We start from the raw sequence: 10,259 nt of genomic DNA, 5'->3' as shown, positions 1-10,259 counted from the left end.
AAATCCGCGAGAAATCGTCGTTTTGCATCGAAATATGCGGTTTTCTCTAAGAATTTTGATGATTTCGTGCAGAATTCTGCTGTTTTCTTGCAATTCAGCCGTTGAATCTTGGTAAAAAGTCATGATTTTGTAGATTTCGTGCTCTTCTTTGCAAATTCATGCCAGAAAACAACGAAAATCGGCGAGAAATCGTCGTTTTGCATCCAAATATGCGGTTTTCTGTAAGAATTTTGATGATTTTGTGCAGAATTCTGCTGTTTACTTGCAATTCAGCCGTTGAATCTTGGTAAAAAGTCATGATTTTGTAGATTTTGTGCTCTTCCTTGCGAATTCAAGATAGAAAACAACGAAAATCAGCGAGAAATCGTCGTTTTGCATCGAAATATGCGGTTTTTTGTAAGAATTTTGATGATTTCGTGCAGAATTCTGCTGTTTTCTTGCAATTCAGCCGTTGAATCTTGGTAAAAAGTCATGATTTTGTAGATTTCGTGCTCTTCTTTGCGAATTCAAGCCAGAAAACAACGAAAATCGGCGAGAAATCGTCGTTTTGCATCGAAATATGCGGTTTTCTCTAAGAATTTTGACGATTTCGTGCAGAATTCTGATGTTTACTTGCAATTCAGCCGTTGAATCTTGGTAAAAAGTCATGATTTTGTAGATTTCGTGCTCTTCTTTGCGAATTCAAGATAGAAAACAACGAAAATCAGCGAGAAATCGTCGTTTTGCATCGAAATATGCGGTTTTCTCTAAGAATTTTGATGATTTCGTGCAGAATTCTGCTGTTTTCTTGCAATTCAGCCGTTGAATCTTGGTAAAAGGTGATGATTTTGTAGATTTCGTGCTCTTCTTTGCGAATTCAAGCCAGAAAACAACGAAAATCGGCGAGAAATCGTCGTTTTGCATCGAAATATTCGGTTTTCTCTAAGAATTTTGACAATTTCGTGCAGAATTCTGCTGTTTTCTTGCAATTCAGCCGTTGAATCTTGGTAAAAAGTCATGATTTTGTAGATTTTGTGCTCTTCCTTGCGAATTCAAGATAGAAAACAACGAAAATCAGCGAGAAATCGTCGTTATGCTTCGAAATATGCGGTTTTCTCTAAGAATATTGATGATTTCGTGCAGAATTCTGCTGTTTTCTTGCAATTCAGCTGTTGAATCTTGGTAAAAAGTCATGATTTTGTAGATTTCGTGCTCTTCTTTGCGAATTCATGCCAGAAAACAACGAAAATTGGCGAGAAATCGTCGTTTTGCATCGAAATATGCGGTTTTCTGTAAGAATTTTGATGATTTCGTGCAGAATTCTGCTGTTTTCTTGCAATTCAGCCTTTGAATCTTGGTAAAAAGTCATGATTTTGTAGATCTCGTGCTCTTCTTTGCGAATTCAAGCCAGAAAACAACGAAAATCGGCGAGAAATCGTCGTTTTGCATCGAAATATGCGGTTTTTTTGTAAGAATTTTGATGATTTCGTGCAGAATTCTGCTGTTTTCTTGCAATTCAGCCGTTGAATCTTGGTAAAAAGTCATGATTTTGTAGATTTCGTGCTCTTCTTTGCGAATTCAAGCCAGAAAACAACGAAAATCGGCGAGAAATCGTCGTTTTGCATCGAAATATGCGGTTTTCTCTAAGAATTTTGACGATTTCGTGCAGAATTCTGATGTTTACTTGCAATTCAGCCGTTGAATCTTGGTAAAAAGTCATGATTTTGTAGATTTCGTGCTCTTCTTTGCGAATTCAAGATAGAAAACAACGAAAATCAGCGAGAAATCGTCGTTTTGCATCGAAATATGCGGTTTTCTGTAAGAATTTTGATGACTTCGTGCAGAATTCTGCTGTTTTCTTGCAATTCAGCCGTTGAATCTTGGTAAAAAGTCATGATTTTGTAGATTTCGTGCTCTTCTTTGCGAATTCAAGCCAGAAAACAACGAAAATCGGCGAGAAATAATCGTTTTGCATCGAAATATGCGGTTTTCTGTGAGAATTTTGATGATTTCGTGCAGAATTCTGCTGTTTTCTTGCAATTCAGCCGTAGAATCTTGGTAAAAAGTGATGATTTTGTAGATTTCGTGCCCTTCTTTGCGAATTCAAGCCAGAAAACAACGAAAATCGGCGAGAAATCGTTGTTTTGCATCGAAATATGCGGTTTTCTGTAAGAATTTTGATGATTTCGTGCAGAATTCTGCTGTTTTCTTAAAATTCAGCCGTTGAATCTTGGTAAAAGGTCATGATTTTGTAGATTTCGTGCTCTTCTTTGCGAATTCAAGCCAGAAAACAACGAAAATCGGCGAGAAATCGTCGTTTTGCATCGAAAAATGCGGTTTTCTGTAAGAATTTTGATGATTTCGTGCAGAAAGTCATGATTTTGTAGATTTCGTGATCTTCTTTGCGAATTTAAGCCAGAAAACCACGAAAATCGGCGAGAAGTCGTCGTTTTGCATCGAAATATGCGGTTTTCTCTAAGAATTTTGATGATTTCGTGCTGAATTCTGCTGTTTTCTTGCAATTCAGCCGTTGAATCTTGGTAAAAGGTGATGATTTTGTAGATTTCGTGCTCTTCTTTGCGAATTCAAGCCAGAAAACAACGAAAATCGGCGAGAAATTGTCGTTTTGCATCGAAATATTCGGTTTTCTCTAAGAATTTTGACAATTTCGTGCAGAATTCTGCTGTTTACTTGCAATTCAGCCGTTGAATCTTGGTAAAAAGTCATGATTTTGTAGATTTTGTGCTCTTCCTTGCGAATTCAAGATAGAAAACAACGAAAATCAGCGAGAAATCGTCGTTATGCTTCGAAATATGCGGTTTTCTCTAAGAATATTGATGATTTCGTGCAGAATTCTGCTGTTTTCTTGCAATTCAGCTGTTGAATCTTGGTAAAAAGTCATGATTTTGTAGATTTCGTGCTCTTCTTTGCGAATTCATGCCAGAAAACAACGAAAATTGGCGAGAAATCGTCGTTTTGCATCGAAATATGCGGTTTTCTGTAAGAATTTTGATGATTTCGTGCAGAATTCTGCTGTTTTCTTGCAATTCAGCCTTTGAATCTTGGTAAAAAGTCATGATTTTGTAGATCTCGTGCTCTTCTTTGCGAATTCAAGATAGAAAACAACGAAAATCCGCGAGAAATCGTCGTTTTGCATCGAAATATGCGGTTTTCTCTAAGAATTTTGATGATTTCGTGCAGAATTCTGCTGTTTTCTTGCAATTCAGCCGTTGAATCTTGGTAAAAAGTCATGATTTTGTAGATTTCGTGCTCTTCTTTGCAAATTCATGCCAGAAAACAACGAAAATCGGCGAGAAATCGTCGTTTTGCATCCAAATATGCGGTTTTCTGTAAGAATTTTGATGATTTTGTGCAGAATTCTGCTGTTTACTTGCAATTCAGCCGTTGAATCTTGGTAAAAAGTCATGATTTTGTAGATTTTGTGCTCTTCCTTGCGAATTCAAGATAGAAAACAACGAAAATCAGCGAGAAATCGTCGTTTTGCATCGAAATATGCGGTTTTTTGTAAGAATTTTGATGATTTCGTGCAGAATTCTGCTGTTTTCTTGCAATTCAGCCGTTGAATCTTGGTAAAAAGTCATGATTTTGTAGATTTCGTGCTCTTCTTTGCGAATTCAAGCCAGAAAACAACGAAAATCGGCGAGAAATCGTCGTTTTGCATCGAAATATGCGGTTTTCTCTAAGAATTTTGACGATTTCGTGCAGAATTCTGATGTTTACTTGCAATTCAGCCGTTGAATCTTGGTAAAAAGTCATGATTTTGTAGATTTCGTGCTCTTCTTTGCGAATTCAAGATAGAAAACAACGAAAATCAGCGAGAAATCGTCGTTTTGCATCGAAATATGCGGTTTTCTCTAAGAATTTTGATGATTTCGTGCAGAATTCTGCTGTTTTCTTGCAATTCAGCCGTTGAATCTTGGTAAAAAGTCATGATTTTGTAGATTTCGTGCTCTTCTTTGCAAATTCATGCCAGAAAACAACGAAAATCGGCGAGAAATCGTCGTTTTGCATCCAAATATGCGGTTTTCTGTAAGAATTTTGATGATTTTGTGCAGAATTCTGCTGTTTTCTTGCAATTCAGCCGTTGAATCTTGGTAAAAAGTCATGATTTTGTAGATCTCGTGCTCTTCTTTGCGAATTCAAGCGAGGAAAACAACGAAAATCGGCGAGAAATCGTCGTTTTGCATCGAAATATGAGGTTTTCTGTAAGAATTTTGATGATTTCGTGCAGAATTCTGCTATTTTCTTGCAATTCAGCCGTTGAATCTTGGTAAAATGTAATGATTTTGTAGATTTTGTGCTCTTCCTTGCGAATTCAAGATAGAAAACAACGAAAATCAGCGAGAAATCGTCGTTATGCTTCGAAATATGCGGTTTTCTCTAAGAATATTGATGATTTCGTGCAGAATTCTGCTGTTTTCTTGCAATTCAGCCGTTGAATCTTGGTAAAAAGTGATGATTTTGTAGATTTCGTGCTCTTCTTTGCGAATTCAAGCCAGAAGACAACGAAAATCGGCGAGAAATCGTCGTTTTGCATCGAAATATTCGGTTTTCTCTAAGAATTTTGACAATTTCGTGCAGAATTCTGCTGTTTTCTTGCAATTCAGCCGTTGAATCTTGGTAAAATGTAATGATTTTGTAGATTTTGTGCTCTTCCTTGCGAATTCAAGATAGAAAACAACGAAAATCAGCGAGAAATCGTCGTTATGCTTCGAAATATGCGGTTTTCTCTAAGAATATTGATGATTTCGTGCAGAATTCTGCTGTTTTCTTGCAATTCAGCTGTTGAATCTTGGTAAAAAGTCATGATTTTGTAGATTTCGTGCTCTTCTTTGCGAATTCATGCCAGAAAACAACGAAAATTTTTCGAGAAATCGTCGTTTTGCATCGAAATATGCGGTTTTCTGTAAGAATTTTGATGATTTCGTTCAGAATTCTGCTGTTTTCTTGCAATTCAGCCTTTGAATCTTGGTAAAAAGTCATGATTTTGTAGATCTCGTGCTCTTCTTTGCGAATTCAAGCCAGAAAACAACGAAAATCGGCGAGAAATCGTCGTTTTGCATCGAAATATGCAGTTTTTTGTAAGAATTTTGATGATTTCGTGCAGAATTCTGCTGTTTTCTTGCAATTCAGCCGTTGAATCTTGGTAAAAAGTCATGATTTTGTAGATCTCGTGCTCTTCTTTGCGAATTCAAGCGAGAAAACAACGAAAATCGGCGAGAAATCGTCGTTTTGCATCGAAATATGCGGTTTTCTGTAAGAATTTTGATGATTTCGTGCAGAATTCTGCTGTTTTCTTGCAATTCAGCCGTTGAATCTTGGTAAAAAGTGATGATTTTGTAGATCTCGTGCTCTTCTTTGCGAATTCAAGCCAGAAAACAACGAAAATCGGCGAGAAATCGTCGTTTTGCATCGAAATATGCGGTTTTCTCTAAGAATTTTGACGATTTCGTGCAGAATTCTGATGTTTACTTGCAATTCAGCCGTTGAATCTTGGTAAAAAGTCATGATTTTGTAGATTTCGTGCTCTTCTTTGCGAATTCAAGATAGAAAACAACGAAAATCAGCGAGAAATCGTCGTTTTGCATCGAAATATGCGGTTTTCTCTAAGAATTTTGATGATTTCGTGCAGAATTCTGCTGTTTTCTTGCAATTCAGCCGTTGAATCTTGGTAAAAAGTCATGATTTTGTAGATTTCGTGCTCTTCTTTGCAAATTCAAGATAGAAAACAACGAAAATCAGCGAGAAATCGTCGTTTTGCATCGAAATATGCGGTTTTCTCTAAGAATTTTGATGATTTCGTGCTGAATTCTGCTGTTTTCTTGCAATTCAGCCGTTGAATCTTGGTAAAAAGTGATGATTTTGTAGATTTCGTGCTCTTCTTTGCGAATTCAAGCCAGAAAACAACGAAAATCGGCGAGAAATCGTCGTTTTGCATCGAAATATGCGGTTTTCTCTAAGAATTTTGACGATTTCGTGCAGAATTCTGATGTTTACTTGCAATTCAGCCGTTGAATCTTGGTAAAAAGTCATGATTTTGTAGATTTCGTGCTCTTCTTTGCGAATTCAAGATAGAAAACAACGAAAATCAGCGAGAAATCGTCGTTTTGCATCGAAATATGCGGTTTTCTCTAAGAATTTTGATGATTTCGTGCAGAATTCTGCTGTTTTCTTGCAATTCAGCCGTTGAATCTTGGTAAAAAGTCATGATTTTGTAGATTTCGTGCTCTTCTTTGCAAATTCATGCCAGAAAACAACGAAAATCGGCGAGAAATCGTCGTTTTGCGTCCAAATATGCGGTTTTCTGTAAGAATTTTGATGATTTCGTGCAGAATTCTGCTGTTTTCTTGCAATTCAGCCGTTGAATCTTGGTATAAAGTCATGATTTTGTAGATTTCGTGCTCTTCTTTGCAAATTCATGCCAGAAAACAACGAAAATCGGCGAGAAATCGTCGTTTTGCATCCAAATATGCGGTTTTCTGTAAGAATTTTGATGATTTCGTGCAGAATTCTGCTGTTTTCTTGCAATTCAGCCGTTGAATCTTGGTAAAAAGTCATGATTTTGTAGATCTCGTGCTCTTCTTTGCGAATTCAAGCGAGAAAACAACGAAAATCGGCGAGAAATCGTCGTTTTGCATCGAAATATGCGGTTTTCTGTAAGAATTTTGATGATTTCGTGCAGAATTCTGCTGTTTTCTTGCAATTCAGCCGTTGAATCTAGGTAAAAAGTCATGATTTTGTAGATTTCGTGCTCTTTTTGGCGAATTCAAGATTGAAAACAACGAAAATCGGCGAGAAATCGTTGTTTTGCATCGAAATATGCAGTTTTCTCTAAGAATTTTGATGATTTCGTGCAGAATTCTGCTGTTTTCTTGCAATTCAGCCGTTGAATCTTGGTAAAAAGTCATGATTTTGTAGATTTCGTGCTCTTCTTTGCGAATTCAAGATAGAAAACAACGAAAATCAGCGAGAAATCGTCGTTTTGCATCGAAATATGCGGTTTTCTCTAAGAATTTTGATGATTTCGTGCAGAATTCTGCTGTTTTCTTGCAATTCAGCCGTTGAATCTTGGTAAAAAGTCATGATTTTGTAGATTTCGTGCTCTTCTTTGCAAATTCATGCCAGAAAACAACGAAAATCGGCGAGAAATCGTCGTTTTGCATCCAAATATGCGGTTTTCTGTAAGAATTTTGATGATTTCGTGCAGAATTCAGCTGTTTTCTTGCAATTCAGCCGTTGAATCATGGTATAAAGTCATGATTTTGTAGATTTCGTGCTCTTCCTTGCAAATTCATGCCAGAAAACAACGAAAATCGGCGAGAAATCGTCGTTTTGCATCCAAATATGCGGTTTTCTGTAAGAATTTTGATGATTTCGTGCAGAATTCTGCTGTTTTCTTGCAATTCAGCCGTTGAATCTTGGTAAAAAGTCATGATTTTGTAGATCTCGTGCTCTTCTTTGCGAATTCAAGCGAGAAAACAACGAAAATCGGCGAGAAATCGTCGTTTTGCATCGAAATATGCGGTTTTCTGTAAGAATTTTGATGATTTCGTGCAGAATTCTGCTGTTTTCTTGCAATTCAGCCGTTGAATCTAGGTAAAAAGTCATGATTTTGTAGATTTCGTGCTCTTCTTTGCAAATTCAAGATAGAAAACAACGAAAATCAGCGAGAAATCGTCGTTTTGCATCGAAATATGCGGTTTTCTCTAAGAATTTTGATGATTTCGTGCTGAATTCTGCTGTTTTCTTGCAATTCAGCCGTTGAATCTTGGTAAAAAGTGATGATTTTGTAGATTTCGTGCTCTTCTTTGCGAATTCAAGCCAGAAAACAACGAAAATCGGCGAGAAATCGTCGTTTTGCATCGAAATATGCGGTTTTCTCTAAGAATTTTGACGATTTCGTGCAGAATTCTGATGTTTACTTGCAATTCAGCCGTTGAATCTTGGTAAAAAGTCATGATTTTGTAGATTTCGTGCTCTTCTTTGCGAATTCAAGATAGAAAACAACGAAAATCAGCGAGAAATCGTCGTTTTGCATCGAAATATGCGGTTTTCTCTAAGAATTTTGATGATTTCGTGCAGAATTCTGCTGTTTTCTTGCAATTCAGCCGTTGAATCTTGGTAAAAAGTCATGATTTTGTAGATTTCGTGCTCTTCTTTGCAAATTCATGCCAGAAAACAACGAAAATCGGCGAGAAATCGTCGTTTTGCGTCCAAATATGCGGTTTTCTGTAAGAATTTTGATGATTTCGTGCAGAATTCTGCTGATTTCTTGCAATTCAGCCGTTGAATCTTGGTATAAAGTCATGATTTTGTAGATTTCGTGCTCTTCTTTGCAAATTCATGCCAGAAAACAACGAAAATCGGCGAGAAATCGTCGTTTTGCATCCAAATATGCGGTTTTCTGTAAGAATTTTGATGATTTCGTGCAGAATTCTGCTGTTTTCTTGCAATTCAGCCGTTGAATCTAGGTAAAAAGTCATGATTTTGTAGATTTCGTGCTCTTTTTGGCGAATTCAAGATTGAAAACAACGAAAATCGGCGAGAAATCGTTGTTTTGCATCGAAATATGCAGTTTTCTCTAAGAATTTTGATGATTTCGTGCAGAATTCTGCTGTTTTCTTGCAATTCAGCCGTTGAATCTTGGTAAAAAGTCATGATTTTGTAGATTTCGTGCTCTTCTTTGCGAATTCAAGCCAGAAAACAACGAAAATCGGCGAGAAATAATCGTTTTGCATCGAAATATGCGGTTTTCTGTAAGAATTTTGATGATTTTGTGCAGAATTCTGCTGTTTTCTTGCAATTCAGCCGTTGAATCTTGGTAAAAAGTCACGATTTTGTAGATTTTGTGCTCTTCTTTGCGAATTAAAGCCAGAAAACCACGAAAATCGGCGAGAAATCGTCGTTTTGCATCGAAATATGCGGTTTTCTCTGAGAATTTTGATGATTTCGTGCAGAATTCTGCTGTTTTCCTGCAATTCTGCCGTTGAATCTTGGTAAAAAGTGATGATTTTGTAGATTTCGTGCTCTTCTTTGCGAATTCAAGCCAGAAAACAATGAAAATCGGCGAGAAATCGTCGTTTTGCATCGAAATATGCGGTTTTCTCTAAGAATTTTGACGATTTCGTGCAGAATTCTGCTGTTTTCTTGCAATTCAGCCGTTGAATCTTGGTAAAAAGTTATGATTTTGTAGATTTCGTGCTCTTCTTGGCGAATTCAAGATAGAAAACAACGAAAATCGGCGAGAAATCGTCGTTTTGCATCGAAATATGCGGTTTTCTGTAAGAATTTTGATGATTTCCTGCAGAATTCTGCTGTTTTCTTGCAATTCAGCCGTTGAATCTTGGTAAAAAGTCATGATTTTGTAGATCTCGTGCTCTTCTTTGCGAATTCAAGCCAGAAAACAACGAAAATCGGCGAGAAATCGTCGTTTTGCATCGAAATATGCGGTTTTTTGTAAGAATTTTGATGATTTCGTGCAGAATTCTGCTGTTTTCTTGCAATTCAGCCGTTGAATCTTGGTAAAAAGTCATGATTTTGTAGATTTCGTGCTCTTCTTTGCGAATTCAAGCCAGAAAACAACGAAAATCGGCGAGAAATCGTCGTTTTGCATCGAAATATGCGGTTTTCTCTAAGAATTTTGACGATTTCGTGCAGAATTCTGATGTTTACTTGCAATTCAGCCGTTGAATCTTGGTAAAAAGTCATGATTTTGTAGATTTCGTGCTCTTCTTTGCGAATTCAAGATAGAAAACAACGAAAATCAGCGAGAAATCGTCGTTTTGCATCGAAATATGCGGTTTTCTCTAAGAATTTTGATGATTTCGTGCAGAATTCTGCTGTTTTCTTGTAATTCAGCGGTTGAATCTTGGTAAAAAGTCATGATTTTCTAGATTTCGTGCTCTTCTTTGCAAATTCATGCCAGAAAACAACGAAAATCGGCGAGAAATCGTCGTTTTGCATCCAAATATGCGGTTTTCTGTAAGAATTTTGATGATTTCGTGCAGAATTCTGCTGTTTTCTTGCAATTCAGCCGTTGAATCTTGATAAAAAGTCATGATTTTGTAGATTTCGTGCTCTTCTTTGCAAATTCATGCCAGAAAACAACGAAAATCGGCGAGAAATCGTCGTTTTGCATCCAAATATGCGGTTTTCTGTAAGAATTTTGATGATTTCGTGCAGAATTCTGCTGTTTTCTTGCAATTCAGCCGTTGAATCTTGGTAAAAAGTCATGATTTTGTAGATCTCGTGCTCTTCTT

The sequence above is a fragment of the Gnatocerus cornutus genome, unplaced genomic scaffold (genome assembly GCF_029298725.1).
Source record: "Gnatocerus cornutus isolate USDA-ARS CGAHR unplaced genomic scaffold, icGnaCorn1.1 ctg00000041.1, whole genome shotgun sequence".
NCBI lineage: Eukaryota > Metazoa > Arthropoda > Insecta > Coleoptera > Tenebrionidae > Gnatocerus > Gnatocerus cornutus.
This window is presented reverse-complemented; position numbering follows the sequence as displayed.